General features: G+C 41.1%; 1 protein-coding gene and 1 long non-coding RNA gene across 2 annotated transcripts in view; one reads left to right on the top strand and one right to left on the bottom strand.

The window, feature by feature from the left end:
• Positions 1–27079, top strand: part of LOC110957037 (seizure 6-like protein) — a 122970-nt gene that overhangs the window by 2812 nt on the left and 93079 nt on the right.
• Positions 1705–5470, bottom strand: LOC127530912 (uncharacterized). Its single transcript, XR_007937680.1, has 3 exons — positions 4947–5470; positions 4429–4649; positions 1705–2237 (listed from the first exon to the last, which is right to left on the bottom strand). It is a non-coding gene; the product is annotated as an uncharacterized LOC127530912 (long non-coding RNA).

The raw sequence follows: 27079 nt of genomic DNA, 5'->3' as shown, positions 1-27079 counted from the left end.
TTGGAATTTTTGGTTTTGTTGAGCACTCTAACACTAAGAAAGCCTGAACTGTTAAACTTGCCTTGTAGTACAGCCCTCTGATAATGTAGGAAATATGCTGAGTAAAAACATGACACTGCTGGGAATGTAAACATTTTGTTCTGGCTTTATAATATAAGAAATAAGGAAAAAGAAAACTAGAAAAGCACTCAGAAAGCACAGTACTCCGCCACGGCTGCTCATTTCTTGTATCATTTCTGATGGATAAGTCCCAATCTGTTGTCATAGTGACGGTGACACTATAAATGATACAGAAATATTTTTAAAAATTTGTGGACCCAGACTATAAGCCACATCACTGCCAAAATCTATTCACTTGTTACTTCTGTCATTTCTGACCTTTCCTAAAAATTTAATCTAAATTTGTTTTTTCCGTTTTTGAGTAATGTTGCTAACACACAGATAAACCAACGTCAATCATCACATACCCCTGTCAAGGTTCCACCTCCTTGGTGGAGTATACTCCTAAAGTTATATATAATATACAATCTTATCCTTCTACTCACTGTAAACAATGAACTTCTATGACCTTCACCATTTCCAGAATTGTTTGGTGTCAATCAACAGCATCCTTCCCTCTCATTGGCAGTCGCCTCACTTTCGTGGCCTTATATAGTTGAAATTAGTTTAACTTGGTATTCGCCCACGTCTGGTCTCCAACAGTTTTCTCGCCAGTTATTAATAAAAGTCTCCAAATTTCATGACATTTCAAGATCTCTGCTCACCACATCGCTGCTGGTCACTTGCTGTGTGTACACCTGTTAATGTTGTAAATTTGCAGCATAGAAATAATACTGAATGAAGGACAAATGACCTCTGTGGTCATTCAGGTTGGAAAACTAGTCATTTAGTATATTTACACTCAGTATGTGTGAATACTGAGTGTCTGTGTGAAGCATTTTTCATAGTCAGGAGCGGAGTCCAGTGTGCTTCACACACAAGAGGGACAATCGGGAAACAATGCAGCATGTAATCTGATGTCACTGCTGATAATCTGAGCCCACATTCCAGCTTTCTGTTTGAATGAACGTTCAGAAAATCTGCAAAGTAAATGCATATTATTTCTACAGTAGTGTGAGTGTGTGGAGGTGGTAGCTGGGGAATCGAATTCTCCTGTCAGTCCCTTTACACCGCTGCAGGAGGAACAACATGAACCTTTAAAAGAGCGTACATCAAATGATAGAAAATGATGTGGAAAGCATGCTGGAAATATGAAATCTCAGTTTGATGGAGTCGTGTGAGGAAGGTTGCTGTCTCCTCATTGCTCCTCACAGATCTGACGTTTTCTTCTATTCACTGGAGATTTGAGTGACGAAGTTGCGAGCTTCATGCGCTTCATAATTTATTCATCGAGTCTGTTTTTATCGCACTTTGTTGTTGTTTTCTGTGGTTGGTCAGCACGTCTTAAGAAATAGTTCTGAGAGACCATAAATCAGGATTCAGTTCTTATATACTGAAGGTTGCTCTAATTTAAAGACTTGTTTATGTTAAATAAGTTTATGTTAAATAAATTATGTTCATCGTACTGAAACCACATGACTATTAAATGTTATGTACTCTTTCAGACTATCAAAAAAAATCCAAGTCCAGAATCAACATACATGGTCTCTCCTGAACATACTGGGTGTAAAAATTGTAAAGCTGTAAGATGTTAACAGAGTGAAAGTTTATTGAAATACTCAAAGTATTAAAACCTCAAAATTGTGTCTTGCAAGCCCAGTACCTGATTACTCAATTATTCCATCACTGCTAAAGGATTCATTGGGAAGATAAGCTGCAGATTAAACAATAATGAAAATAAACTTTAAGTTTCTTTAATCCCCGCCAGTTTTAATGTTTGCTGGATATATAAAACATTATTACTGTCACCACAACGAAAAATCTTCAAGTCTGTCCTAGCCTTACATGACTCTTTGTCCCAGAAAATTTCTTCACTTCACTGAGAATGTCTCCACTGTGTGTTTCAGTAATTCATCCAACAGACACAAATTAACATGCACACTGATCTTTCTGTTGCTGTAAGGAGAAGCTACGTACCCCGAGCTCAACCACCACGGTTTAAACGTCCCATGTTTGTCTCAGAGTGGATAATTCTCTGCAGACTTAAGTCTTGCAGGAAGTGGAGAAGAACACCAGCACAGTTGGTTGTAACCATAACCCGAAAGAGGAACTTGCAGGTTAGCGAATCCCTTCGAATTCTGTGTAGGAGACAGAAACAGAAGTTAGATTTTTGATTAAAACATGTCTATCTATAGACTACGGTAGCATGTAGAGTGGTTTCATTTATCTTAAAAAACACAACTGGTTCATAATGTCTCAAAAGGGAGAACATCCAAGCTAGATGTAAGAAATTTGGATCCCAAGAGTAGTTTGACACTGAACACTTTCAGAATGCATGTTCATATTTATATGACCAACCACAGCTTTTTAATTATGAACCCGCTGGGTGTCATCGAGGCCAGGACCAGGCGAGGTGGAGGAGAATTCAGCGAGAAATTAGTTTGTGGTGTGAGGAAAACCAGTGTGGATAACGTTACCTAACTCTCTGATAGATCGCAGTAGTGCAACATTTATTATTGCACATGAGGATGTAACATAACTAATTTTGGCTGTTTTAATACAAACACAATGATACAGTGTGAATGCTAAAAGGACAAACGAAAGCACACTACCACCTTCTGCTGCACAGAGCACCTAGACAAACATGCCTTCTGTGACAAATCAGGGAGAAATAGACCTCAAATAAAATACATATGTTCATACATTTACGTCTTGATAAATGCATACCATGGTGCTTTTACTTTAAGCAATCATTTATAAAATATGCTAAATGTAAGGAAAAAAAATCAGGCTGCAAGTTTCAACCCTCAAACAGTCTGAACCCTAAAACACACTATGAAATTGCATCAGTTATCATGACCAGATATTGTAATGACAGAAAGAAATGTTGAATTTTCACGTTGTCAACATTCCGTCCTTGAACCAGTCATGTGACGTACCAGCCTGCCATGCCATGTAGTTGCAATGAATGACCTCCTAAACTTAACCATCTGCCGTGTGGTTTCAGTGCTGTAAAAGGTCACACTAAAAGCTGAAAAGCGTGGAAATGACACACAAAATGTGTAAGAATTGTTGTGCTATTTCTACACAGTTCCATGACATCATATAAGGACATGTGGTTCCATCAGTGACAACAAGAAAAGAACTCAGAGAGCAGTAAGGCTGCTCAGTCTTTGTATGATTTCCAATGGATGAAATCTTTAAAAAATAAAAGTGTGGTCCGCAGTGGTGGATTTGTAGTAGGATCTTAATCATGTGATCGTCGACAGGCAGCTGACATGGTGTTCACTTGTTTTCATAGTTACAGTGACGCCGTGTCACTATCTTGCAATACAGAAATCTTAAAACAAAAAATCAGTGGATCCAGACTATAAGCAGCATCACTATCAAAATCTAATCACTTGATCCTTGTGTCATTTCTGACCTTCCTTGAAAATTTCATCCAAATCCATTTGTGAGGAATGTTAACAGACAGACAGACAAACCAACTCCGATTGTCACATAACATCCTTGGTGGCGTAATGACTAAATAACTTTAAAGTGTGACATTTAATCATGTCACTTCATTCTACATTGTAAAAAAAAAAAAAAGAAAAAAAAGTGATATTCTCAGTAGAACTAAAAATCCAAACTGTGAGGAGCAGAGAGGAGACAAGAAAGACAGAGGGAAAATAAACTCAATCAATAAATTGAATGCAGCATGGCTCAGTAACATTATACAGAGGAGCAAGCTGTTAGAGGATACATCGAGCATAGTGAAACATGTCTGTAGAATTGATGTGCATGAAAAAGTTTGCAGCAGTTGTAAAAATGTAAATAGTCAAACAACAGCTTTTCAAACCTCGCTTAAAAACATAAAATTAGCACTTTGTAAAATAAACAATAAGAACAAAAATTCTACTTTTTCCTTTTTTTAGTGATATGTCATTCTCATATGAACTAACTTGGCTAAGAGTAAATGCAGTAGGTGGCTGGGTCCTTCTGCATCAGTGGAGTCACTGGATGGCCATCGTTGACTCTCCAGAGTCAACGCCCTTAAGATGGATTTTGTTTTTAGTTCCATCAGGGTGTCTAGCCAGTCTCCTCACCCATGTCCAGGAGACTGGTGGGGGTGTCTGTTCAGTCGCCGGCAATCTGACCCTGAAACAGGCAGTACTGGATTACAGGTTACCAGTAGCAAGTCACCAGACCTGACAGGAGTTGAAAAAACACTGTGGGCTAACATTATCACAAGGAAACTCAGCTACTTTGGTCATGCTACCAGACCCCACTGCCTGGAGAAAACAATCATTGAAGAGATGATTAACAGAAAGAGAAAGAGAGGTTGACCTGCAGTGTGTTGGCTTGATGACATCAAAGGGATCATAGGAAATGGAACTGTGAAGGCTGCTAGAGCTGCTGCTGACCGCAGACGATGGTGCTCTCTCATTGGAACCACACCGGCAGTTGCTTGTTCTATGCGACTTAAGAGACGTTTGAACAATGTCATACTGCACAGAAGACATTTCTGAGTTCTCTCTCCTTCCTCTTGGTTGGTGCAGGACTTTATACTGCAGTGAAAATGAACCCAGAGTGAGGAAAAATGTAACAGGAACAAAAACCACCCAGAATCTGTTTGGAATTCGGGGGGTTAAAGTTGTGAAAACTGGCCAAAATATGCTCACAATAGAGAAACGTCCTCTACACAAACACAGAAAGACATGTACATGTACACACACACACACACACAACGTTTCAGAAACCATTTCCCAACAGGCTTCAGTCTTCTAGTTAATCTCTGTCACACCGTCTTTCCCTACGCTCGACTACAAACGTTCGATCTTTAAAGCGCTCACGCACACACTCACTTGGTATCAGGCGCTGCATCACTGGTTTCATCTCACCGTCGGTGTCTGTGTTTAATGAGCTCCCCCAGCAGAGATGTAATGTCACCGAGCAGGCTTGTGATTGTGTGTGTTTACGCGTTAGCGTGTGTGTGCGTGTGTGCGCCACTGTTTTTTAATGCGCAGATTGTGGCTGTGTATGAAGATAGGCTGGATCACTGCATGGTCTAATTTCTCGGGGTGAGAGCGATAATCTGTTAGAAAGACAGCTTGACAGCTGAGTAGAGATTCAAGAGCTCCAGCTGGGAGGCAAAGCCAAGTGCAGTTTGAATCCAGAGAGCAACATGCAGCTCTTTTATCGACCCGCACTGGCATTGTTTTTGTTGTAGAAATATCAATGAGGCATGTCCACTTAATTTAAAAAAATATAGATCTCCTCTTCTCTCCTCTCCTCAAAAGATCATCCATCTTGTAATCCGCCTTTCTCCTCTCATCACATCACCTCTCCTCTTCAACTTCTCTCCTCCGGTCCTCTTTCACTCGGCTACCTCCTCTTCCTCTTTTTTTCTCTCCTATTACTTGTGAGTGAGAGGAGAGAAAAATGGAACTGAGGGGGAGACAGAGGAGATTGTTTCTTCTGGTTGAATAACCCCGGCCTTATTATACAACTCGATCCTCAGGCTCCAAACTTTTGAGAATATTGTGCCAAGTAAACATCAGAAAGAGACACTGAATGAGGGGAAGTAAGGCTGAGGGGAAGAGAGATGTGAAGGGAGCCTTGAAAAGGAAAAGCAGCAGAGAATACGAAGTAGTAACACCAAACTACTACAGTCTGCGCTTGTAGTACGTCCAAAAATGTTTTTATGTACACAGAATGTTCTGTATACAGTATGTATGTTCACATTTATACCCAAAATGGTGTGAAGCTGCCTCACACATTTCACTGCTGTCAGAATACCATATTGGTCCACATATAAGATGACCCTGATAACAAGACTACTTCCCCTTTTTCAACACTTATTTTAGGAAGAAAAAATGGAGCTATGGGACATTTGTAGGCGAGCTCTGTTGGGAAAGTTTCCCAGAGGAGAACGTTCTCATCACTGAAGCCTTTTCTCAGACAAAACTTGAAATAATACCCTTAAAGCAGAACATGAAATGCACATTTGTGAGTGACTGGAAACACTTCAAGCTCTGCTATATTGATATTACAAAAAAACCACAGAGGATTACAGCCAACACCTTACATTTAGTCGTCAAAATATAGCATGACTGTGTCTGGTTTGTGATATTGTCAAATACAGCAATACTTCCGCCATGCACTCAGATTAACCACATTATTAAACATAATTTAGATTTTATCCAAAAGATTTAAATTAAAATAAATTGAAGCTATGCAAGCTTTAATGGTAGAAGTGAAAATCCATCCTTTTGTCCGAGAGGTTTAGCAGTAAATACAGGACAGAACGCTGTTGGACCAAACTGACTGATGTTTCATGAAAATTGTAGCTTGTTTCTGTAATAGGAGGAGGTTCCGATGAAAATATTAACTTCAGCCTACTACTGGTGCTACGCTGTAACTGTGACCTGTAGCAAGGCTATAATTTCACCACTTGAAGTGGATCACACCTGCTAAAAAACATAGTTTACTTAGTTAAAATTTGTTTAAAGAACCATCCATCCATTATCTATACACCGCTTAATCCTCTTTAGGGTCATGCAGGGCTGGAGTCTATCCCAGCTGACTTAGGGTGAAGGTCGGGGACACCCTGGACAGGTCACCAGTCTGTCACAGGGCTACATATAGGCTACGTTCACACTGCAGGCTAAAGTGACCCAAATCCGATTTTTTTTGGCCCTATGCGACCTGTATCTGATCTTTTCACGACAGTCTGAACAACACAGATCCGATTTTTTCAAATGCGACCCAGGCCACTTGGATATGTGGTCCTAATTCCGATAGGTATCGGATCTTTTGCCATGCGACCTCAGTCTGAATGGCCAGGTCACATTTATCCGACCTATACATCATTGGTACACAACAAATTGCGTTCAAGCAAAACACGTCTTCGGGCTGCTGAAGATGTATGTCTTGCTGTGATCGTGTTAAAAAGAGGCACTCACATATGTACGTAAAGGTTGCCCTTATCATTCGAAAATTCTCAGTGAAGTCCGCATCTGTGAAGCCTCTCACATCACTATCCCACCACTCCTGGCTGCAACTCCGCACCCACACAGTTCTCTGGACAGACGTTGCTGCCACTGCCCCACAAAACACCAGGGCCAAAATCCTGGCTCTCTTTCTTCTTGACCTTCTCCTTAAAACAATGAAGTTATAAATATTCTGTTAGCGTCCATGTTTACTTCCGTAAACACTGAACATGCTCTCTGCCCATGTCGTTGTTGTGTCCTCTTCTGCGCATGCGGGAACCTTTTGGGTTGTGTGAGGTTCACACAGGAGATCACATACAAGTCACATTTAATTGGAAATGTGAAGGAACTTGCAAAAAAAAATCGGATTTCACAAAAACAAATTGGAATTGAGTATTAAGCCCTGCAGTCTGAACGTAGCCATAGAGACAAACAATCACACTCACATTCACACCTATAGACAATTTAGAGTTACCAGTTAACCTCAGCATGTTTTTGGACTGTGGGAGGAAGCTGGAGAACCTGGAAAAAACCTCAAAAACGAAATCCTTAAAATGAGGAAATACAGCTCACTGGCTGTGCATGAACTTAAAAATGGCTGTTTGTGCATGTTTCATGAAAAAAGCAAGTTAAGATTCATGTCATTAAAAAATCTGAAAAGTTCTCTTGCATTTTGTGCATGCAGTTGTCACAACATTTATAATTTCAGCTCTTCTATCGTCAAATGTTTCAAAGTTATAAGTTTCATCTCAGAATATGAGGTTATATTGAACAATACTAGAATTTGTCTTTGCCAGTTATGGATCTTACAATGAAAGTATGAAGCAATCCCGTGAAAAGGATTTTTTATGAGACAGATTTATCTTGATACAGCTGTGTGGAATGAGCTTTGATGATTGCAGTTCATGTGTTTCAATGTTGGTTTTTGAATCTGAGAGGTATTTTGTGAAGGCTGTGTCAGCTTCAGGTCGGTGGAGGGGTGAGCAGTATTATTGAAAATACTTGGATGGTGTTCTTATTGTGCCCAGAGCACATTATCTTTTTGGCTATTTGTTCACATCCTTATGAAAGAGACCGTGGAGGACAGTCGACAGATAGAAGAAAAGAGGTGCTTGTAAGACGAAAGCAGGCGACAATCAGCCAAGACAGAAACCAGCAGAAAGTTGGAGGTGACCCCATTTTAATGAGCAGCACTGAGCTCAGCAGCAGCCGGAGAGGCAGTAAAGCACAGGTGGGCTTAGAGGGGTTTAACCTTTCATTTCTAGGAGAGCTCCTCAGAATATGAGCCGCTGATTAGCATGATTATACAGATCACTGTGCTCTTAATGAAGAGCTAAAGTAGTGATTTCTGATGAAGCACAGAGGAGCTTTGGTTTCACATGTTTTAGCCCACATACTGTCTGTGTGTTGGGTTAGTGCAGCCCCAGTTTTGGAAGCATAACACAAGTTCTTAAAATTGATTTCCTGCCTTCCACACAGCTGCTGGTTGAATATCATGCTACTAGAGCGTGAAAATCAACCTGCGGAGACTCCGGAGGTGTTAGAGAGACACAATCCATCACAGTGCGACCATAAAGTTCCATTTCTCTGAATTGAAAATGATCCTATTATTGAATTATAATTGCATTCATGAGCAGGGAGTCTTTTAAAAACACTTGAATTGACTGCAGAACGGCAGCACATTCAGAAGTAGAAAAGCACTCAGAGCACAGTACTCTGCCAAGTCTGTTCCATATCCACCAGTACATATGGTATTGTCAGAAATGCAGCATTTTTTTTGTATAAATGCATTTGTTTCTGAGTTACTGATAATCAAAAATCAAGGCAACATAGAGTGTGGTCATTTAATATAGATGTACCCACAAACAAAATGACCTTGTGCTGAGCACAGGCGTGTGTACGTTATGTACAGATACCGAATCGTGTGACCCAATTATGTAGTGGGCAGTGGGAATAGATGGGATTCGGAAAGACTCCCACAATTTAATCAATTGTTCTTTGCATGATTTCCGACAGGTAAGTTCCGATGAGTCCCAGCAGTCAATTTGTAGGATCAAAATCATGTGATCATCAGCAGGCAGCTGATGTAGTGTTCACTTGTAGTCATAGTTACAGTGATGCTGTGCCGCTGTCTCGCAATGATACAGAAATTTTTCGCAAATCTGTGAATCCAGACTATAACCCGCGTCACTGTCAAAATCTAATCACTTGGTCCTTGTGTCATTTCTGACCTTCTCTGACAATTTCATGTAAATCCATTCATCTGTTTTTGAGTAATGTTGCTAACAGACAGACAGACGTACACCGATCATCACATAACTCTGTTGTGTTCCTTGGTGGAGCAAAAATGTGAATGTAGTGACTTTTCTTCAATAAAACCCATTTATATAACAGTGGATCCATGTGCTGGCTATGGTTATGAAACAGTTGTAGTTTTAGTTATTAAAAACACATCACTGAGCTCTGCTGTTGCACTGGTGATATGCCTCTGTAGTTTGTTTTGACTCAACTTCACATACACTGTCCTGCTGCCCCAAATACTCACTAGAACGCCAAATTTAGATTCATGCGCCACTGAAATTAGTCCCAAACACACAGTCAGGAAGACAGGTGGCACCCCGTTGTTAAAACACAGAAAAAAGAATCACATCATGCTTCATCACAACATGAAAACGTGCGAACAAATCAGAACTTGTCAAGGTGACGGTCTCAGTCGCTTGTAACAATCTGTGGACTGACTTCTATGTAAAAATGTGTGATGCATTTTTAGGGAAAATCCATTCAATGTGGCTCTTTTGCTCACTCCAGGGTTTCTTGACTCATCAAGTGAGAAACAAGCGCTGACATCTGAGAGATTAAGTAAATAAGTAGTGGCATTACAAGACAGATGAAAACAAAACAGGACTGCCAAAAACTCAGTCTACAAGTGGAAAACATTGATAAGTTTTCCATTTACATTCAGACTAATTCAGAAGAGATGTTTCTTTCTCCTACAGCATTCATTAACTATTCAAAAAAAAGTCCAAAACCTCAAATGAGCGTTACAACTGCAAAATAGTGAGACTTTTTTAAATGTTTCTATTTCCAATAACTTTTTACTCCACCACATTCCTTGGATTAGGTTCATTTTGTCATTCATTACTATACGATAGCGTTGCTTATTTAAACCGACGATTCAGTAAAGAATTTCTGAACACAACTTTTCTTTACTGAATTGTCGGTTTAAATAAGCAACGCTATCGTAGAGTTATGTGACGATCGGTGTTGGTTTGTCTGATTGTCTGTTCGCAGCATTACTCAAACTGACAAACAAATTTGAATGAAATCTTCAGGGAAGGTCAGAAACGTCACAAGGACCAAGTGATTAGATTTTGGCAGTGATGCAGCTTATAGTCTGGATCCACAGATTTGTTAAAGATTTCTGTATCATTGCGAGATAGCGGCACAGCGTCACTGTAACTATGGCAAGTTAACACTGTCAGCTGCCTGCTGATGATGACATTATTGCGATCCTACTACATATCGACCGCCTAACCATATCAAGACTTATCTGTCGGAAATGATGCAACAACTGAGCAGCTTTGGTGGAGTACTGCATTCTCTGAGTGCTTTAAAATGCACTTTAAAAGACATGATGGAAACATGGCTACTGACAGCTTGGAGCAGAGTGTCATGGACAGCAGTGAAGCTGGAACATTTGAGAAAGTTAGCACAGCTGGATTTGCTCTTTCAATCTGTCTTTTCATGGGATTTACTGACAGTAACTAATCCTGTAAACCCTCATCCTGTAACCAAATGACTAATTAAAATGCTGATGGTGAATGTTTGTTTGTAGATGTAAATCCCTTTTATAAATCAGTCCACAGCTACATTCCCTTCAAAATGAATGCAAGTCAGCTGTATAGGATCATCATTTTAGTGTGTGTTTTTAAAGTTTGGTCCTAATGAGAGTCCATTTAACCATTCTGCATTTGGGCAATCCTGTGTAACAGTTACTAATCACTGTGATTGGCTGCTGGATGATGTCAGGGGCTGCTCTTCTATCAGCACTTTTAAAACTTCAAAAATCTGCTCAGCTGTACACTCACTGACTTCAAGATTTCATCCTTTGGCCTTCAGGATTCACATTTATCTAACAAGTATACAATAGTGGTGAACTATTGTGTGTAGTTTTGCACAGTTTCTTCTTTTCTGTACAGTTTTGCATTTTCTTACCGCTCTATGCTGTTTGTTGTTTAACTTTTTTGTTCTGACCTGCGGGGACTACACATGACTTGAAGCTATAAACTGCTACGCCGCATCAAATGGTGGCATTTATGTTTGAGCTGCACACCGCCCCTTTCAAATCAATCACTCAAATGAAAGAGGCCTGGATGGTGCAAGGAACAAAATCCAAACACTGACTTGTAATGTGCTTGTAATTTAGGCTACAGTCCCAGCGGCAAGCTTGTGAAACGTGCACACACCACAAACTAGATAGTGTCTCCTTTTAAAGATGCAAATTGACTCGAAGCTGTAATTTGCTACGGTGCGTCAAATGGTGACATTTATGTTTGGGCTGAACTTTTTAAATCAATAATTAAAAAAAAAAAGTCAGAATCCTTAAGAGCAATGAAAAGGAGATGATACAAAACAGTCCCTGCTGCATTAGCATTTCATCATCTTGCTTTAGCATTAGGTAGCAAGTTTCATGTCTCTGCAAGTTTATTTCTGTCCTGTAAATGAAACCAACACCTCCCCGGAGGACGGTAAATCAATGCAAGAAGTTTTGGCAGTGCTTTGGGAAATCTACTGCATTAATGTAAAGCATGCACAATTTGTAGTTAAATGGCTAAAACAAGCAAAAGACCCAGAATAGTGATTTAAAAGAAACACTGTAAATGGCACATTTACATCCAGACACAGCTCTTCTTGATCTACAAAAAGGAAACTGACGCAATGGATTTCTGCATGTTTGTTTTGCATTCAGGAAGGTGTGTGTGCAGTCTTGTTGCTGTTTACTGCAGCTGGAAGAGTGAAGATGTCACACAAGCCGTCTTCTCAATTAGTCCCTGCACTCATTAGAAGCAGAAGAGAGACTTGCAGCTTCTCGGGCTCTCGCACCATCTGACATATGGTCTGGGCTTCTGCAACAAACTTCCCACAGACGACAACATGCCGGTGAATTATTCAGGATGTGGTGGTGTGTAGCGGGGCGGCAGGTGCCTCCTGTGTTGTCCCGGTGCAAACCTTCCACGGTGCTCAGTGTTGACATCCTAGGAGGACGCCTGAAGCAGTAGCAGGTCTTACAGCCAGTGATGTCTCCACCTCAGCAGCTCTGCTTAGACCTTTGTGACACAGTGCAGCTTCTTAAAGAGTGTGTGTGTGTGTGTGTGTGTGTGTGTGTGTGTGTGTGTGTGTGTTTGTAGTTCAGTGCCTGCCTCAGTATCCGGGATTATCCTCTCTAGGATGGCTGCAGGATTGCACAGATGCTGCTGACACTTCTCTACAATAGAAGCAATTAACTGAAGCTTAACTTTGTGTATGTCTGTTTTAAGCCATGGATGGTTGTGTGCGTGTGCAGTTGAAACTAAACCATGTGGGTTTTATCTGTTATCCTTCTCCATTCCAGGGCCTTCATTTATCAAAGCATGTGGGGAATATTTCTGAAAGCATGCATGAGAAATGCTCCCATGAATTAGAAAGTGGATATTTAACTTAAGGACAATGTCGCCATCATCCAGGAAATAATGTTTCCGTGCATCTAACCTGCAGCAGCAAATACACTTTGATCTAAACTTGTGATCACATGACGGTTTACATCAGTGTAAATTAGGACACTGTCAGTGGTGAAATGGAACTAAGTAGATTTGCTGAAGTACAAGTTTTAATGCGCTTGTACTTGTGTTGTCTTTTCATGTCTCTCGCTGCTGTAGCTCAGAGGCAAATGTTGGCTTTTTACTTCACTAGATTGAGTTACTTTTTAGGTTACAGTTTTGCCCAAGTTTTTGATTTGATTGTCATTTTGAATGAATTCTACATTTTTTTTCTAAAGCTTAACCCTTAGATGCATGAGTGGGTCAAAAAGGGACCTGGTGAGGTCGTTTTCTTGCAGTGTCTTTGTAATGAAAAGTTTTTATCATTTCACAGTCCAGGTTTTCCTCAAAGAACATGTTTTGATTAGCCTAGCCACGCTAGACCCATGTTCTGAAGGTACAAGGGTCTAGGGAAGCTTGACAGGGAGGGAGGCGGGCTAAAAGGTTGTCTTTCAAATCACTCTGCAGCAATTGGGTAGGTATACAACCAATCAGCGCAACGAATAGGCTGACGGAGTTCCTAGAGCGCCGGCAGATTGTGGCTAAGTCCCATTAGCTTCCCAACCAGTGGAGCCAACTGGTATATTAAGGATTTGCCATATCCCGTCGGCATAAGTCCAAATACGTCTTTCTTCTCAATGAAACACTTCAGTGCCATCCTTTGTTTATCTTTCAAGTTGAATTTTAGCTTCAAATCTTTAAGGGCTGTGGCCAAAGCCGAGTCGAAAGATAACTATTGTGCGCCGGTTGTTTCTGTCAGAATCGTCACGCCTCTGTCGTCACTTAGTTACGCCCTCCTTCTGACTCTACACTTCATGGTGATTGGTCCAGCCAGTTTTAGGAGAATCCAGCCTCGAGTCTTATGGAGGGTAACTAGACCCACCCTGGCAGAGAATTAAATTCATTGCCGTGGGTTGTCTAGCGCGGCTAGGCTATGTTTTGACATCATTCCATTTAAATTTTCAAGTTACTTTTTATACTGTTAAAGAAATTGTATTATGATAATATTATACAAGAGGTGATGAAGTGCACAAACTTCGAGCAACAGCTGGAGGAAAAGAGTGGCAAAATGTCAACAAAATGGATGTTGACACTTTTCCGGTGCTGCTCTGTAATATTCTTCTTTTTCCAATCATCAAAATCTGTTAGAAATTGAAAAATAAACATTTCAAACATGAAATCATTCCTGTGTGGACAAGAATATAATACAAACAATACAAATGATTATTTCAGAATCAGTTTTTATTGCCAAGTAGGTTTTTACACTTACAAGGAATTTTCTCTGGTGCTCTTGATGCAAGTACAGATAAAATAAAATAAAATTGTAAGAAATATGGTTAAAATAGACAAGGTATGTGCAGTTACTACGCAGTAGTAATTAATATAGTCAACAGAGCTGATTTGCAGTGGCAGTGTTTATCAGTGATGCAGCAGAGCGGAAGAAGCTGTTCTTGTGGCGAGAGGTTTTAGTCCTGATGGACCGCAGCCTCCTGCCTGAGGGGAGGGGTTCAAAACGTTTGTGTCCAGGGTGAGAGGGGTCGGCCAAGATCTTGGTTGCACGCCTTAAAGTCCTAGAGGTGTACAGATCCTGGAGGGATGGCAGGTTACATCCGATAACCTTCTCAGCAGAGCGGATGATGCGCTGCAGCCTGCTCTTGTCCCGAGCGGTGGCTGCAGGGTACCAGACGGTGATGTAGGAGGAGAGGATGGACTCTATGATGGCCGTGTAGAAGTGCACCATCATAGTCTTTGGCAGGTTGAACTTCTTCAGCTGCCTCAGGAAGTACATCCTCCTTGTAACTAAAATGACAAAAATTACATAAAAGCACATTGATTCTTATACAGGTCATTTTTGACCCCTTATGGAAGACTACTTAAAGTTCGCTAAACAATAAACATTACAGCATTAAATGCAACAAACACTTTAATGCAGCATCTATGTATAACAATTCACAAACATCATACATAATAATAAAACACTGAGAAAATATTTACTGCACATTTACTCACTACTTTTACTTTTGGCACTTTAGGTACATTTTGTTGATAATACTTACATACCCTTGCTTAAGTTATTGAATGACTTATTTGTATTAGAGTTTTTTCAAAGTGTAGTACTTGCTTCATGCTTTTTTTATATCATCGTCGCCATCTTTTACAAGAAGACAATAGTTTAAAAACAAAACTATTCTAATACTGCTGTTTAGAGATCAGTGTATGAGTGTTGAAAAGTGTGAAAGAGTTTTAATGGACAGTTAGCGGAACACAGTTTCTGATTGAAGGAACTGCGAGTAGATGATGTATTTATCCATCATGTTAAAGCTGCTGTCCGGAGTTTGAATCGCAGCGTCTCCCAAAACACTGGTGGTCCCACCCTCCCTCTGATTTTGCCCCTTTATTTGTGCCCGCGCGCAGTACATGAGAGAAGTGCCCGGAGTGCTGCAGCATCTCGCCTGTTTTGCTGTTTTCCCCTCTTCTACATTTAGTACATTTAGTAAATAATAAAGAAATTACGTTAGAATGCTGTATTGAGTCTAACTTGTCCTAATACCAAAATAACATGAATCTGCTAGGACTAACGAGTAAAGTTTCAATATGTGATTACACTCGTGTATCCCTCTCGATGACGTTGTTTATCAAACTTAGTGCATTTACGCGTGTATATGTGTTACATTGTTTATTTATTTCTATCTAGAGTTCAGAATTGCATGACTCCTCTGACGAAGAGTATGTCCCAGACGCCCCAACATCTTCCTCCAGAGGTCGGGCATCTAAACGAAGCCGTCAGGCGGGCTATGGAGGCCGTGGTCGGGGAGCGACGTGAGCACCCCGACCACGGCATCTAAACGAAGCCGTCAGGTTGGCTATGGAGGCCGTGGTCGGGGAGCGAGGCGAGCACCCCGACCACGGCATCTAAACGAAGCCGTCAGCCGGGCTATGGAGGCCGTGGTCGGGGAGCGACGCGAGCACCTCGAGCCAAAAAACGTCCTGCAGTCTCTTGGCCTGACAAGCCGTGGGATTGGTAACTTTTCTGGAAGTTGTTGAGCCCTGATGCTCTCTCCTCCACAAGCAAAACAAATGTGCGCGCGGTTGCGTAGTGTGTAGCTCGCCCACCTCTGCATGGGCTTGCTTGCTGTGCGCGTAACCGTTGATTGACAGCATGACAAAGCCGAAGCTCGAACTTGATTGGTCGGCAGCAACCGGCGCTTTTTGGAATAACATGGGGGTCTATGAGAGGAAGGCGGAGCTCAGGAATAAATTTTCATATCGCGTTATACTAACTTTATATTATAGTATCGAACTAGACTAACACATTTAAGCTTGGTTAAAAAATGATACATAAATTGAAAACAAACGGAAACTCCGGACAGCAGCTTTAAGTTAACATAAGGATCCACATTTAGAAAAGACTAGATGTAATATTCTTATCTTTCTGAAACAGGTTGATGCACCACAGCAGTCATCCATCTGGCTTGTAGCCTACAAACTGCTATGTGTCTAGCTTTTTATATCAGGAAGTACTTGTACACCCGGGCTACTTATGCAGCCTCCAAAGGGTGGCACGGAAACATTAGCTCGGCTAATTTTTTAAAAATCTGAAATTCCAATTTGATTAGAAAACTAAATTTCGGTAGATTAAAGAATTTAGGTATGAAAACTAGGGAGATAAGACAGATTAGCCAAACCAGTTAACTAAAAGCAATGAATAAAACTAAGAAATAGCAAACCGAAAGCTGAAATATGTTGCTAATGTTGGATAAGTAGTCTGTACAGATTGGTAGATTTATTGTTGCTTAATTACACTATCATTCAAGAGTTTGGGATCACTTAGGAATGTCCTAATTTTTGAAAGAAAAGCATTTTTTTCCAATTAAGATAACACTAAATGAATCAGAAATACAGTCCAGACATTGTTACTGTGATAAATGACTTCTACCTGGAAACAGCTGATTTTAATGGAATATCTCCATAGGGGTACAGAGGAACATTTTCAGCAACCATGTGTTTGCTTTTTTAATTTTACCCCATAAGCTCAGTTGAGAACAATTTCTCATTTACAAGGATGACAGGTGTTGAAAGGCTAATTGATGATTAGAAAACCCTTGTGCAGTTATGTTGAATAAAACTGAGTTTTCATGGAAAACATGAAATTATTTGGGTGACCCCAAACTTTTGAATGGCAGTGTATGTATTTGGATACATGGCTGGAACATTCTATTTCTTTCTCCAAGTGATAGTTTACCAAACTAATGTAAAAACTGACAGTAGACCTGTAGCAAAAAAGATGTAAAATGAAAATAGCACATTCAGATTGTGGCAGGTGTGTGGATGGAGGAGTACTGGAGTTCATGTGACAGGGCTATGAGGGCATGAAATGTTCCCAGCTTTATACCTTGTATGTTGTATGGTAAAAACCTGCAAGTGGACTGCTGTAGCTGACGATGGCTTTGGCAGCTTGACAGTCACTAGAACTAGATCTACTCTCTAGTTGTCCTCTGCTGTGAATTCTAAACTATTTATGTGTAGCACCCGTATGCAGCCACTCTATTGAGGTGAACACCCCAAGAATGGTGGGTGCTGGGGTTTGTAAAGCTAAAGGAAACTACTAAATAAATAATAGATATCAAAATAAAATGAGACCCTGAGAAGGTTTTTCTTTTTGGCCAAATTAACTAAGGAGAGGCCAGATTTAATACAACACAAAAATATATACACAACCAATAAGCCAAGAAAACATAAAAAGAAATAAACTTTCCCAAAACTAGTTATTGTCTGTTCAGATAGGTGACCTCGGATGGTCCTAATGACCAGTTCTGATGGTAAATTAAATCCCTCTCTCACACAGTAAACAGCAGTATTTCCCTTTCAGTTTATCCTACCATTTAAAACCCCAACAAGTCAATACAACAGAACAATAGAATTATGCTGTATGACCACTCACTCAGGCACATACACCCATACACACGCACGCACGCACGCACGGCCACATGGCCAAGTTTACTCACTGTCCTGTGTTCAGTCCGAAACGACAACATGTTGCAACGCTGTTTGGTCCACAAAATATTGAGTTTGGTGAAACAGCGCTCAGAGAAACATTGAGTGCGATGAAATGTTCCAATCTGAGGGATGCTAGCCTCCTATCAAGTTGCTTACACACTGCTCCCGCAGTCGGTCCTCCGTCTTTCCGCTCACCGTCTGACAGCTGGGCTTATGGGTCCTCAGCCCCATTCTCCAAGCCTCCTGCTTGGGCTGCTGAGTCTGGCTTCGGCCAAGCCAGAAGAATCCACACCGCCACGCTCTGCCTCCTGCTTCTCAGAGAGACCAGAAAAAGCCACCTGGAGTCTGATGAGCAGAGTGATGCCACCTGGTCTTAGTCTGAAAGGGCCTGATGAACGCAGTGATGCTACCTGCTTGGGGCGGCTGCCCCGCTGGGTCAAAAATACCCACCCAGACACACTCACAACCAATCAAACCAATCAAACGACAGCATGCAGCCAGAGTAAAACAAGGCAGGATTACCTATAATAATAATCCCATTACCACCTGGCTGCATATGTGAGCTTGTTAACAGGACAAGTGAACAAGACACATAAGGAGCTTTTGTGTTATGGACTCCAGTCTCACACCAGTCTACAATTACTGTTCAGTTTGATTTCAGTTACCTCCAAATTACCACAAACATCCTCTCAAGGCACTGCAGAGTGAAGACTTTACAAATTACTGAGAGAAACCCAACAAAACCAAGTCATTCCATCCGAGCAGCTCTGTGGCAACAAGTTTTTTCGTCTAGCAGATGAAATAAACTGGAAGGTACAGTCCAGTTCCAGCCTGTCCTCAAACCAAAAATGACCACATAGGTCGTCTGTACACGCCCGTTTTACGACCAAGTGTTACGTTTTGACTATGCGACCTCTGGCGGTTGAGTAAATATCGACACTCCGGTGTCGCAGGTGAAACGTCACCATGAACAAACATTTATCTAACACTATCCCTATCCCTAACCCTAACCATAACCATAACCCTAAATCCGTGCTGGGAAAATGAGGAAAAAGCCGTTTCGCAAGGGAAAAACCGTTTCTCGAATTAAATCCCGTAATGCGTTCCTTTTCCCTGTAGGGGCGCTAACGTAAATACGCTCTCATGGGTCGTATTCCGGTGCACGTTACATACGACCGATGTGGTCGTATGAATTTGAGGACTTGTTGTCCAGTTCAGAAGCTCTGATAGCTGTGTACCATCCGCAGCCTGTTCCTTCAAATGTAAACACTGTCAAGAGTTCATCAATGTTGTAGAAACATTTAATTGAAACAGACACTACCAGTTAAAAGTTTGGACACACCTTCTCATTTAATGGTTTGTAGATTCTCATTGAAGGCATCAAAACTATGAATAAACACATCTAGAATTATGTAGTAAACAAAAAAGCAGGAAATAAATCAAAACATGTTTTAGATTTTACATTTGTCAAAATACCGTAGTCACCCTTTTTGGTTTGATGACAGCTTTGCACACTCTTGGTATTGTCTTGATGAGCTTCATGAGGTAGTCAGCTGAAATGGCTTTCCAACAGTCTCGAAGGAGTTCCCAGAGATGCTGAGACCTTGTTGACCCCTTTACCTTCACTCTGTAATCTATCTCATTCCAAACCATCTGGATTGGGTTTAGGTCAGGTGACTGTGGAGGCCAGGTCATCCATCCATCCATCCATCCATCCATCCATCCATCCATCCATCCATCCATCCATCCATCCATCCATCCCTCTCCTTCTTGTCCTAAACCCAGCTGAGATGGTTTGGGATGAGATGGACCGTCCATGATATTTGGAGCAGTGAATGAGAAAATAATGATTCTTTCATTCAGTGTTTATGCCCAGCAAAGCTGACAATCCTCAGGCTGCGCCATAGTTCATGGACATGCAGGAGAAACGTTGGTGAGAACCCAACAAACTACAGCAGTCTACTTGTATAAGTGCTGGAGGTTGTTTGCTATTTTTGGTATAATGTCTAAACTGAAGAATAAATATGAGGGGCCGTACAAGACTTAATTCATTCTCGTCCTCTCACACACATATATTTTCTCTCATACTCACATACATTCTCCTTTCACATACATACATTCTCCTTTCACACACATATATTTTCCTTGCACACACATACATTCTTCTTTCACATACATATATTTTAATATTCACGCACACACACATTCTGCTTTCACATACATACATTTTCACTCATGCACACACATACATTCTCCTCTCACATGCATATATTGTCACACTTGCACGTACATACATTCTCCTTTCACATTCATACATTCTCCTAAATAAATAGACATATATGTATATGTACAAAGAAAATATATGCATGAAAGAGAAGAATGTATGTATGTAAGAGGAGAATGTAGGTGTGTGAGAGGAGAATGTATGTATGTGCGAGAGAGAATAGTGGAAAAGGAAGTAAGTATAGTGGAAAAGGAAGTCCATCGTTTTTTGCGCTGTGATTGGCTGAAAAGCTCAAGTGGGCGGTGATGTTCAGGTAACGGTTACCATGGCAGGTGGAGAGGAGTCCCGAGCGCTTCAGCAAGCCATTGGGGTTTTAAGAAACATTTTGTCATCCCCAGAAACGGTCACATATTATCGTCATCGCTTGAGCAGCAGGCGACAGGTTTATTTGCACCAAACTTTACTCACAGCACTGTGGAAAGTGAGATGAGACAACTTTTCAGACCTGCAAACTTCCAAGTCGCGGCAGTGAGACGAGCAGCTAACGCTAACGCTACACAAGGCCGAACTGGAGGATTACGTGTAGCGTTAGCGTTAGCTGCTCGTCCCGCTGCAGCGACTTGGAAGTTTGCAGGTCTGAAAAGTTGTCTCATCTCACTTTCCACAGTGCTGTGAGTAAAGTTTGGTGCAGATAAACCTGTCGCCTGCTGCTCAAGCGATGACGATAATATGTGACCGTTTCTGGGGATGACAAAACGTAGTGTCTACAGATACGGACCCGTACCCGCAGCCTGTGGCCTACGGATACGGCACTTTGCCGTATCCGTAGGCCACAGTGACCCCAAACTTTTGACTGGTAGTGTGCATTTTAAAAAGCTGAATTTCTTTGATAATTTAATTTAGGAAACTTGAAAAAAATCCTGGAATCAACATGTCTAACATTTTCCCAAATGCAGACAGGTGTTACCATCACTGATACCAAGTTACATTTTACAGCCTCTACAAACTGCATTTTTCACAATACTCTGCACACAAACAGTAAAAAGGTGCTGAATGTGTCTTCCATAAGCTTGCTCCTCTGTGTGCTGTTTCAGAGCTGTGCTGTATTTATTTAATTGATCCAGTATCTTCTCTTTTCCTCTCAGTCCCTCTTGTCTTCTCCTCTCTGCTCTGTGGAAACACTACCTGCAGTTCATCCGAAAACTGTTACAGCCGAGTGAGTCATGATGTGACTTTTTTTTTTTTTTTGCAGAATCTGGGGAAAGTCGCTTGTAGAATAAATAGATTTCAAATAGACCTACCATTTTTAAGCTTAGTTTTGATTATCTTTCCTGTAAGAGCCTTACATCACATAATTCCTTTTCGAAGTTGAAAACTCGACCATATTTTCTGTTTTTCTTGTTGTGGCAAATTGTGTAACTTTAATGATTTTTTTGGGGCGAAAACATGTCTCACAAACCCACCGGTGGGTTTTGGGGTTCAGAGGGTTAAGACTGAGCATGTACAATGCCTCTGGTTGAATGTCAGCACTGAATTAGTTCAGAACCTCTGAGGCTGCATGATGAGCCGTGGAGAAATAGGGAAAAGCAAGATGATGAAATTGTCGGTGAAAAACAAAAATATTTCCTCTCTCCAAGACAAATCTATATTTAATGCTTGACACAGCAGACGCAGTCAGAAAGGGCATTGAAAATGTTGTTCATTTTAGCTCCACGGCAAATGATGAATTGTGATCCAAAGAGAGATTTGATACGGTTGTCTGGGATTAGAGTGACAATTTGGATTTTCGGTCTGACTGAGTTACACACACACAAACTCGCCCTGACACTTTGCCTTGTCAAAGTCACTCAAAGCAGATTGGCACAATCAAGTGTGTCTGCAGCCAAGCCTTTTAAAAGGTTAATATTTCAGTTCCCATTTGCCTCAAAGCTTACGCTAAGCCACCGCTCCGCTCCCTCATCTATCTGCCTTTGATACGGGAATCCCACTGAAGTAGGTCTGTCGACGCTTTCGACAAACCGCGTCTGTGTGTGATAATCCACGCCGCTTGGAGCAACGCTGATAGCTGCGCCTGTCATGCTGTTTAGTCGGTGTGTTTGTCTCCCTCGTACCTCGAATAGTCTGAGAGAGCCGCAGAAGAGAGCTGAGCATTCTGGGACGCAGAGGATGTCTGCTTGTTGTTTTCACCCTGACTGGCTCCAGTCTGGGCCGCGAGGTTCAACCTATCAGCTCTGCTCTGCTCGGCTGCCTGGTCAGGGATTGATTGATTGATTCCTGTCACGGGGTGTGCTGAGTTCTCGCACCAGCAAAGCCCCTCTGAGCTTTGGAGAAATTTATGGTTCAACAGTTTTGAAGCGTGATGTAGGAAGAATTTAAACGCTGAGAGATGCAAAGCCTTCGTCCAGACCTCAGCTTCCTGGACGATGAAGGCTGCCAGTCATCCTCTGAAACCGAGGACAGTTGTTTATGTTGGGTTGAATCACCATTACAGCTACACAGAAACTAAAAAGCTTCTTCTTCTGTCTGACAGCTAGATTCACTAGCCCTTAAAAAGCTGAATGTGACTGAGGTGCTGCTGTTTGCTGCAGCTCCGATACTCTGGACTGAAATCGACGAGTCAGCTGCTGCTAGAAAATCAGGAAACAGGAGTTTTAAAGGACCTTGCAAGTTTTTATTTTGCTTTATATTTTAAAGATTGATTTCCCGCCTTCCAGGCAATCACTGATTTCCATTAACTTAGGCTCAGAATAAAAATCAATGTGTAGGGACTAGAAATTTGCTTGTAATTGGTAATCCATCACAGCCGTGATTAATGTTGTTACCGTGTTCCTGCATGGTGATGTAGGTGAGTCTAAGGACTGTTCTAAGAGTTAACAATATCTTCCTTCATTTATGTAAACTAATGTAATGGACAAAAGTTAGGGAGGAACATGTTTCTTCTTTATTCATGGTTGTCATTAAATTTTCTTCAATTTTGGGTACATAACCATCAGTTTAGCATTTATAGACTGCAATTATATTTTAATTCCAATCATGAACAGAAAATAAAAATAAGCATATACAAAAATCGACTAAAATTTCACTTCAAGAAGCAGATAAAGGCCCATCTTGTTTCAGAAATGATTTCCAGTGTGCTTTTAACTCCCCTAAATGACTGAATGCTTCCTGTAGCTTCATTTTTGCCGTTAGCTTTTTGTAAAGAACTTTGCCCCAAATGCAAGACAGTTTTTTGTTTTTAATTTGGACACTGTTTGAAAAAGTTAGGGTTGTCTTACACTTGAAGACAAATAATTAATGTGGCCACAATATCAGATGTTGTTTCTAAAGTGTGTGTACCAATGTCCAAAATTTCTACATTTCTGTTTTTTCTGTCAAGATGGGGTGCTGAGTGTACATTAATGAGAAATAAAATGAACTTTTTTGATTTTGGCAAATGGCTGCAATGACACAGAGTGTGAAAAATTTCAAGGGGTCTGAATACTTTCCGTACCCACTGTACCACCCATCAAATTTCAAATAATCCATGTACAAAATACTGAAACATGCAGTTGTTGTGTAAATGCACTTGTCCTGATCCAGTCAAGCCTTTGCTACTTTATTACCTATTATTGATGAATATCTAGCAGAAAATTGTAAAAGAAACTGTTTGTTTTTCACAGATTTAAAGCCCAAATATTCTCCAATTCTGGAGTGACCCATAAAATGCTTCATTCTTGGAAGTTTGCAGCCTGAATATTGTGATTCTAGCGATTATTTAGTCTCTCAATAAGCAAAACGTGTTCTTTCAACCTCCAGACTAACTTTTCCACTGGTAGCACTGCTGCTACCAGCTTTCTTACTGGGTCACATACACATGATCTGGGCTCTAAACTAGGGTGACCATATTCTGTTTCTCTGAAAAGAGGACACTTCCAGCTCGCGCGAAAAATTTTCAGTCCCCCCCCACACCACCATTTTTAGGGGTTTTCTGTGGGTCAGGGGGCTTTCTGTGCTTCAAACTCAGTTAAACAGATATTCTGAATTCCCCAGAAAATAACACTTTACCTGGATATACAAAAAATAGTATATTTATTAAATTAAAGCAATTCTCCTAAACAATATAATCAGTCACATACAAATATGGCATGCTCTAGTCTTTAATAGTTATTGACTCAAGTTGTGTAGGAACACATGTATTCAGATGTTTAACAAAATAAGAAATAATCATCTCTCTTAAGTCTGACACTTACACCTTAGTTAGGAAAAGTGAGGTAGAGTACCATTCTTCAAAATAACCTCCCAATTATCAATTATGTAAAAATAGAAATAATGCCTCAAAATATTAAACAAAAAGAAAAAAGAGAGGTAGCCTATTCTTCAATGTTCAGTTAGCCCATTCTTCAAAATAATGTGTCTGATGGCAAATTAAAAAAAATATAGAAATAATGCCTCAAGTCAACAGTCCTTTTTTTCCTTCTTTTTCCTTCTCTTATTAGCTACAGAGACAGAAGTCCCAGCTTTGCAGACTGTACGTTCTGCCTCCCATTTGACACAACCCGGACGAAAACAGGAGTACTTTTTTTCGCATTTCATCAGTGAAATGACATTTGCGTTTCGGCGTTTTCTTTCGGTTCGAGTGTTCTCTCGCAGTGTGCCTACCTGCCTGTCAGCCTGCGAGGAAGCGAATCTCCAGCGCCGTGGCGCGCACCGGCGCTTCAGAGACGCGGCGCTGGCGCTCCGCAGCGTGTGCAGTGGAAATTGTCTAGTGCTGCGCAGTACGATTCAAGAGCGCGGCGCGGCGCTGTGCGGCAGCGGTTTCACGTTATGTGGAATTTCGGGGATCAAAAACCCGGACATTTGAATGACTTTATAAACGCCGGCCGGACAGGCCGGACAGCCTCTGAAAAGAGGACATGTCCGGGCAAAAGAGGACGTATGGTCACCCTACTCTAAACACCTCCCATAGGATCGACGTCAGCCCCCAGGGACCCTACGGAGGATAAAGTGGTGTGTAGATAATGGATGGATGTTTTCTATGAGTGCATTATAAACGTCAGTCTCAGTCAATCATGTCAACTGTGGGAAGGCAAATTCATGATTGTTATTGATAATCATTTAAAATGTTAGCCCTGGCATAGTGTTAGCATTTATGATTGAATATAGAAAGCTACATTATATTCTTCAAAAGAATAATCAGCGTACTCAACAACAATCAATGAAATCAGTTCCCAGCAAGTTTGACTGTGAATAGTTGGTGACGTTGGGTTTTTCACACTGGCTCAGAAAGCTCTGACAGAAAGACATTTCTGTGACTCGCTGTCAGATGTGATTACATGACAGAATAAGCACCCGTCTACAGTGTAGGAACATACAGACCAAGTGCACAGCTGATCTCAGCACAGCAGAACTACAAGAACAATGGATGAACTAAACGTGTACCAAGGCTTTCTGCTGCTGTAGCCCTGTAGCCTGCTGGACTTTAGCATCAGTGAAGATGTTCTATGTACTACAGTTACAGTGGGACAACTCAGTTAAAAACAGAGATTATAGATGGAAAACTGTCTAGAAACATCGAACATTCTTGGCTCCTCTGAGTCACCAACAGTCGTCCAGCAGTAGTCTGACAAGTTATCACAGAAACAACCCTGTCTCCCAAAAATCTAGTTTCTATACAGCTAAACTGCATTTTCAGTAATATATGGAGAGAAAATCAGTCAGTGGATTGTTTGTAACAGCACAAATATGTTTGGAATGAATGTGTCTTTTATTTTACGTAGTGCTTCGTTGATGTTGCTTCTTTTCCACCATCATATATTACCATGGTACTGTCTAATATTATGGTATTGTGTGAAGTAATTAAATGTCATGTTCAGTATTTCGGTTTTGTCTAGAAGCTATATTATCGTAACACTGCAGTGTGAGACAGCAATACCGCAAAATTTCAAAGGAGCTTCTAAAACAAAAGCAGTACAAAACTAGAAAAGCACTCAGAGAGTGTAGTACTCCGCCTAGGCAGTTCATTCCACAAGCATGTGTTATGCATGTTTACGTTATGTACAGATACTGAATCGTGTGACCTAAATATGCAGCGGGCAGCGGGAATTGATGGGGCTCGGAAACACCCCCACAATTTAATCAATCGTTCCTCGTACCATTATCAGTGAATAAGCCCTGACAAGTCTGCAGCGGTGGATTTGTAGTAGGATCGCAATTACTTGATCGACAGCAGGCAGCTGACTCGCAATGCCGCTATCTCGCAATGATACAGAAATCTTCAACAAATCCTTGCATCCAGGCTGTAAGCCACATCACTGCCAAAATCGAATTACTTGGTCCTTGTATCATTTCTGACTTTCCCTGAAAATTTCATTGAAATCCATTAGTCCGTTTTTGAGTAATGTTGCGAACAGTCAAACAGATGGACAGACAAACCAACACAGATCAGAACAAAACACAACCTACAGGGTGGGGAAGCAAAAATGTCCTATTGACAAATTTGAATGTCCTGCCCAAACGATGAGGGTAAAAATTCCTTACCTTTAACCAATCTTTTTAGTATTTGTCAGACCTTGGTGCATTGTGAAGTGAGCAAGCAACAAGCAAAACGCAATAGGGTTTGTGATCTCCTGGATGCCCAAATCCCTCAGAAGGACATTGCTAAGATTGTTGACATCAGTGAGAGGACCATTCACCACATCCAGCATGCCAGACAATCCAGTTTGGGCACCAAGAGATCTCCAGATGGTCCTGGGAGTCTTGGGCTCAGATGGCAATAAGATGCCCCCCTACTTCTTCAAGCCAGATCAGAAAATCGGGGCTGATGTGTACTACAAAGTTCTGAGATACACCGTTTTGCCCTGGCTGAAGGCCACCTACCCTGACAACAACTATGTGTGCCACCAAGATGGGACTCCTGCTCACACATCAATCAAGGTCCAAAAGTTCTGTGAGTAGAATATGGTGAACCTCTGGCCCAAAGGCATTTGGCCCCCGAGCTCACCTGATCTAAA

Source organism: Acanthochromis polyacanthus, chromosome 18 (assembly GCF_021347895.1).
Source record: "Acanthochromis polyacanthus isolate Apoly-LR-REF ecotype Palm Island chromosome 18, KAUST_Apoly_ChrSc, whole genome shotgun sequence".
Taxonomy (NCBI): domain Eukaryota; kingdom Metazoa; phylum Chordata; class Actinopteri; family Pomacentridae; genus Acanthochromis; species Acanthochromis polyacanthus.
This window is presented reverse-complemented; position numbering and strand designations above follow the sequence as displayed.